This window comes from Lolium perenne, chromosome 5 (genome assembly GCF_019359855.2).
Source record: "Lolium perenne isolate Kyuss_39 chromosome 5, Kyuss_2.0, whole genome shotgun sequence".
NCBI lineage: Eukaryota > Viridiplantae > Streptophyta > Magnoliopsida > Poales > Poaceae > Lolium > Lolium perenne.
In genome coordinates this window covers 174,527,618-174,534,459 of record NC_067248.2, presented here as the reverse complement: position 1 = coordinate 174,534,459, position 6,842 = coordinate 174,527,618, and the positions used below count along the sequence as shown (strand labels likewise).

At 52.0% G+C, this 6,842-nt stretch overlaps 1 pseudogene; it reads right to left on the bottom strand.

Moving 5' to 3' along the window:
• Positions 1–3,228: 3,228 nt before the first annotated feature.
• LOC127300668 (uncharacterized) lies at positions 3,229–5,003 on the bottom strand (annotated as a pseudogene).
• Positions 5,004–6,842: the final 1,839 nt, after the last annotated feature.

Genomic DNA, 6,842 nt, shown 5'->3' with positions numbered 1-6,842 from the left:
CGAATCACCACCCACTATTACCTTCATACCATTATCAACTCCGCGAGACTTGAGTACCTGACAGGCCTAGAGATTGGGATTTAAAGACAATCGCTAGTGCATATATCCATATAACATAACACACAATATCCCAATGATAATATAAAGATGCACTTGTTGCTGGGAGGATAGGCCTCAGCCCTCAACTTATGTGGACTACTCACACAAGATTGGATCAACAATCATAAACATTGTATTTAAGATCTTGAATAGATGAATAGTACTAGTCTTACTATGCTGGCAATTGCGATGGAATGAAGATTAAAAAGTTGAGAGGAGTGGAATGGCGATGGAGATGGAGATGATCGTGGCGACGAAAAATTAAGCTTTGGTTTTGAAGGAGATCTGACTTGTGGCAGCGGAATGGAATTTCGGTGCAGCTCTCTATGATTACCAAGGTGCCTTCACTTTAAGTACTAGGTTTGACGACGCGAAGCCACCGATATGTGGTACGGGCACCCAGTATTGGTAGGTGTGACTATAACACTAGTCGTGAAACCTTCTGTGATTCGTCTTCGTGGCCTGGTTGACTTGGTGAAATTCCTAGCTCGTATTTTTTTCCTTATTTGCCTCTGGTTTACTTCCTAAAATGTCCATTTCTGCATAGAAATAAACGAAGACAAGAATTTGCACATATATGCAATATTTAGTGATTGGCAGTGGTCTAGATAGATATTATCATTATGTCAATGAATAATATAAGGTTTAGACGGTGATAAAGATGAGTTACCACTCACCAGGTGGCATTGACATTAGTGTTGTTGTCGTCGAAGGCCATTGTCTTCGAAGAGGTTGCTGATTGCAAGGAAGAAGTCAGCGCTCAGAAGTAATCCCCAATGCTCATGTTGAAGAAGAAGCCAGAAATCATGCTAGAGCTCTCCCCAAAAAACCTTATCGCCTCTTCATGTACAAGATTAAAAGAGACAGGGTTTCAGATGCCTGTTATCGCATCAAGCGGTTCATATGGGTGGACATGATGGGGAAGTCTTGAGTGGCGGTGCAATGCTCTTGTACCAAGTGGTCTGGTGGGCGAATGTGTTGTCGTGATGTTGTGTGTCTCTAGATAGGAGAGGCCTCTCTTTTATAGGCATAGAAGAGGAGGCGAACAAGTTGCACTGGGAGATGCAGTGAAGAGGGTGAGACATATAGAAAATTTGTACACATGGCAAAATGATAGCTCGAGTCATTTTAGCAATCTCGCGCGTCGTGGTGAGGCAAGCGGCGGAGGAGTAGGGGTGCGTGTGTACATGTACTCTTCTCATGCTCATACAATTTGTTGAAGAGTCTCGCTTATAAAAAGATTCAACTCTCTAAACTGGCATGTGAGACTAAACCTTTGTCCCACCTCTTTTCATGCATGAATGTGGCAATTGGGCATCAGGAATTACGGAAAATAACAAATGAATTGGGCATATTTAGACAAATTCCAACAGTCTCTACCATTACTACACAAGTTCTTGTACATAGATTTCACACTAAACTTTTCATTCTTTTTTGTCCACTTGCCAACCTGCCAGCTTCCCCATTCGCTACCTAGGACATCTGCTCACCATGAGGCGTCTCTCACCACGGGCCGTCTCTAGCGTGCTGACATCTGGCACTCATGAACAAGTTCTCGGACAAGCTCCCAACTTCCGGTATGGGCGCTACGCATCTTGAACCGTCGGTGCCGCAGTTTTGTTTGGCGCGACGAGCTGGAGGTCAGCGGGGGTCACTGCCTCTTCCCCTGGTCTCGGGTTTGCATGTCGTTGCAGTAGGGGGGGGGGGGGGGGTTGGTATCCTCAACCTGACGTTGTTCGGTTGCGGCTGGCCATGGCTGTGTTGGTCCAGTAACCTTGCTCTTGGTGCTCGGTTTGTTGCGGCCTCCTTCATCCGCCTCGGCAACAGAGCTCGTGCTCTGTTTTGGACTGACAAGTGGCTGGCTGGAGGATGTTCGGTTGCTAAAACTTATCTAGCATTGGCAGCCTTTGCTCGCAAATCTGGTGTGACTGTGGCCCAAGCTCTGCAAAGAAATAGTTGTATAAAGAACATTAACGAAGGTGTGTCTAAGGTTGCTTTGGGCCAGCACTTGCATCTTTGGGATTTGAACGGTACAATTCAGCTTGACCCCATCGAGGAAGACATGCTGATTTGGATATTTTCTGCCCATGGATGCTTCCCTACAAGCAGTGCCTACAACCTCTTCATTGCGGCCAACATTCCCTTCTGTGTGCCAAGGCTATTTGGAAATCCAAGGCCCCGCCACGCTGCAAATTATTCATGTGGCCTGCCGTACACCGGCGCTGCCTCACTGCCGATGATCTGGAGCGGAGGGGATGGTCATGCACAGCCACTTGTCAGTTGTGCCTTTCTGAACCAGAAACCTGCACTCATCTGTTCGTTCACTGCTCCTTTGCGGCTCAGGTGGGGCGGCAGATCAGAGGCTGGACGGCGGCGGATTTGCCCATCCCTGGTGATAACTTCGCAAGCACTGAAGTTTGGTGGCTGCAGGTCAGGAAATGTGCTCCCAGATCCATCCGCCGAGATTTCGATGTCGTGGTCATCCTTGGTCACTGGCGAATTTGGAAGGAGCGCAACTCAAGGGTGTTTGAAAACACCCAGCATGGGGCGTGCTTCAGTGTCCCCCCTTCCAACCAAACTTGAAGGGGGTAAATGTGCGTTTGGTTCGTGACCAGAAAATATGGATGATCCCATCCCAAAAACTGAATATTTATGAGAAAGGCGGGACCATATGATCCGTGAATTTCATGACTAATCTCACTAGCCACCTGAGAATCCATGGCTGTCGACGCGACTCCGACACCTACCACCGTCATATGTCTGGCTCCCCAGCTCGGCGGCGGCCACCATGTCGCGGCGAGCGGTGGGCTTGTTTTCCGCGTGGCTCCCCAGCTCAGCATCAGCAACCTCCAGGGCGCGGTGAGCGGCGGGCTAGATTTTCAACGTGGCTCCCTAGCTCGGCGGCCTTCATGGCATGGCGAGCAGCGAGCTTGCTACGTCTGCGCCACACCCAGTTGACAGAAACGACCTCGCTAAATACGTGCGGGCAGTGACCTTGCTAGGCATGGGTAGGCGGCCGCTCCACTAGGTCCGGCCTCTGCCACGAAGGAAAAATGACCCGTTAATTACATATTAACCGGTGTGTTAATAGCCTATTTATCTTTTTCTATTAATCGTTTATTAAACATATTTTATCCCATTCCATACCGTACATATTTGCCCATAAACCAAACATACACGTTAAGTCAACCCACGAAGGGGTATCAGTAGATTCTAGCCATCTAAATAGAACAAAGTTTAGAGAGGGAGACACCGGAGCAATAGCCACCCAGCATTCGGCGGAGGTTGTTTTTGAACTGATCCGTGAAGATATTAGGCATTTGCGTGCAGTTGGCAGAGTGATTGCCATGTGAGAGTTTGTCTCTCTCCCTGCTCTGTTGTCTGGTACTTTGCTGTAGCTCTAAACTTGTGCTCCACCTCGGAGCTGGATGTTGTAACTCTTGTTTTTTTTCTTAATTAAGATCGGCCTATGGCTTTTCAGTGAGTAATTGAACATGTAAAGTATAATTAGCAGATTAAATACGTTCATATACGAATTTTATCACTTCAACAGCATGTTAATCCTCCTGCGACGCTGGCCACTGCCTGCACGGCAAGCCTGCAATGCGGGCGGCCATGGTAGCTCGTATGCGTACGCCGCTCCCGCGTAGCTGTTCCTCTCGTGTGCCCGCTCCACTTCCAGCGTGTCGAGGTCGACGAAGACAATCCAGTTCTCGTCCTCCCGCGGCTTCAAGAGGATGTACCTTGTAGTCGCCGCGACAATCTTTGCTGGTCGCTGGAAGACTGGAAGTACGTCTCCACGTACCCCGGCAGCCCGCAGGTGGCCGCCGGCAGCCTTACGATCTTCTCCGTAACCCACTCGGCGCTTCTCTGGAGCTTTGCAAACACCGTGAGGTCTCCATTGTTGACAATGCGCACGACGCGCAGCTCGGGACTGTCGACTTCGTGTCCGCCGATGACTCGGAAGGTCGAAGACTCGCCCGGCAACCCGACGACGGTATACGGGAAGGTCACGAGCGTGAAATCCAGGGTAGTCTCATCGAGAGCCAGCACCACACCCTCGCCCTCCATGCGCCAGTAGAGTGACGAACACGCGCGCCCGACGAAGCTGATCAGGTGAAACTCTGGAATGGGGACGCCGCCGCTGCTGGCGGCGCTCTCCTGCCAGCCACCGTCGCTACCAGAGGTGAACACCCAGACGCTGGGAGTCGGAGTTTCGTAGACCACGGAGACCACCCGGAAGTTGGACATACTGATGCAGCAGCTACCTGTCTCGTCGACGGCAGCGCCGTCGAGCAGGAATAGGCCTAGGCACAGGGCATGGTACATCTCGTTCCAGCATAGGATCCCCTGGTAACGGCGTGTGAGCGGGTTGCAGACGATGATGTCAGTGAACCGGAGCTCCGGTTGCGTCCTATACCACGCGTCATGCGGCCTCCTGTAGAGGAGGAGGAGGCCCCCACGGCTGTCACCGAGCTCCCAGTCCAGGTCCGGGAGGAAATCGAGGACGAAGTGGCGTCTGTCGATGACATCGGGCGTTGAGGAGTCCGGCACGAAGGCCTGGTTGTTCCCGTCGGGCGGCAGGTCGTCATGGCTGGGGTCGACGATGTGGTAGTGGCCAGGGACGTGCGGGGCATGGAGGGCGCGGAATGTAGCGATGAACGCAGTGTCCGCGGCGATGATCCGGCGCCAGCGCTTGCACGTGAACGCGGCGCGGAGGAGGGCGAGCGAAGAGCCGACGCGAAGGAGGACGAGCTCCAGTAGGTGGTCGGGGAGGTGGTGGACGCTCGTCGGCCCCGGCGGGATGAGCTCGGTCGTGGACGCTCTCTTGAGCTTGGTGTGGCGCCGGCGGTGGTGACGACGTGGTCCCTTGGTCGCCATCGATGGCGGACTCGGGATGCACTTGCTTACGGGAATGAATTGTCTTGACAGGAATGGGTTCTTAAGTAGTGATTCAGTGAGCGGCACAAACGTGTTATTGACTCGTTAATACACTTGGCTATTGCGACGCGATTCGGACCATACGCGGCTGCGTGCCTCCCACGGAACTCTTTTTCTTCGCTTTTTTGAGGGAAAAAGGCAACTTGCCACCCACGGAAACACTGGGTCACAAACTCACAGTGCACTGCGCTGCGCCCGAATAGAATAAATGACGTTTTCTTTAGACAGATGCAATAAAACACTTCATCACAATCTAATGTGTCTACTGTTTTTCTCAGAGTATCAAAGGAAATAACAATCTCACAGGACATCACATATCTACTAATCTACAACGTCATCGTTCAACTAGCAAACGCAGGTGTGTTGCCCATTATAACTTGTCCCAAATATAATTTTGTTCTATGCTGCATCAGAATGGAATGTAGGATCTTTCTTCAAAAAAATACAGTAAAATATTTATATGTTTTACAGAAATATAACTTGGACGGTATCCGTGGTGCTTTTATGGCAGAACTTAAATCTGTGGAGGAGCCCGGCTCTTTCATGGCAGAACTTGAAGATGTGGAGGAGGTTATAAACTGACAACAAGCCTTATGATCACCGACGAGACAGATGCCCAGATTGCCATGAACGGCAAGATGGCAGGCAACTCGATACCCGGCTGCATCCAAGATTGAGGATGTTATCGAAGGGTTACACAGCTCTGGGCACTATAATTCCATCTTTCGACGATGCATAGTTTCACCAATTATGCTCACTTGTGCAGCTGATGTTGACGGGAAGTCGAAACAGATGTTACATGGGGTAGCTTATGAGAGGTGGAAGACGATGATGGCATTGGATCACCTGGAAAGGACTGGCACATGTGTGATGTATTCAGGTTCGCCCCCTCTCGGTCAAGGTAAGACATGCTTCCTACTTAAGACTGATACCGCTCAAATATGTTACAAGTGTTGACGGAGGCGGAGACTAATACTAGAGTTATGGTACGAACTATGTGGTTCCTTTGTGCAGGGTGGCGGCCTGCTGGCTGTTGCTGGTCGTCGACGGCGCCCTGGAGGAGGTCGCCAGATCGTGTAGGATCTGGCCTGTCGACTTCGTCGGCGGCGAGGTCTGTGGTGGCCCTGCTTCGCGATGGCGCGGTCGTGGTTGCAGGTGTGTGCGGGCCGGTGGAACTGCAGGCTGGCTTCGGCCAGTTGCCTGGGGATGGTGGCCTTGAAGTTCCGGGCGAAAGTCTGCCCGACTATGTCCGGCCGGCGGTGGCTGCACCTGCGGGCGTTGTTCCCTCGTTGGAGGCACTGCCGTGGAGCTCCCTCGGCCTCCAAGCTCAGATCAGGCTCTTCGGGTGAAAGCTTTGGCCCTGTTGGGTCGGGCGACGGGCGTCGTCTCACGTCGCTTACCTCCTTTGGGGCGTCGTCTAGAAGACCTCGATCACATCTGCACTTCCTTTGGGCTGGACGCACACAACTTCGCGGTTGGCAGGTGTCCAACCGGCGATGTCGGTGTTCCGTGTGGCAGCTTATGTGGCAACGATGGCGTTGAAGAGTGATGGTTTGGTCGCGGCAAGACCTTGTTAGTCGGCTTGGCCCGACGTGTCCGAGTTTCCTCCATGCTGGTCTTCCGTTGCTGTGGAGTCGGAGCTGCCATGTTCTTCGAGGTCTTCTTTTGGGCGGCGTACGATGACCTTCAAGGGGCGGTCCAGGTGAAGTTCACCTTCGGCGCGGGTCTTGCGCATCCCCTCGCCGGAGCTCGTCATCCGAGTCGGAGCTGCATTCTCCTACACGAGGAGCCACCTGTTTGGC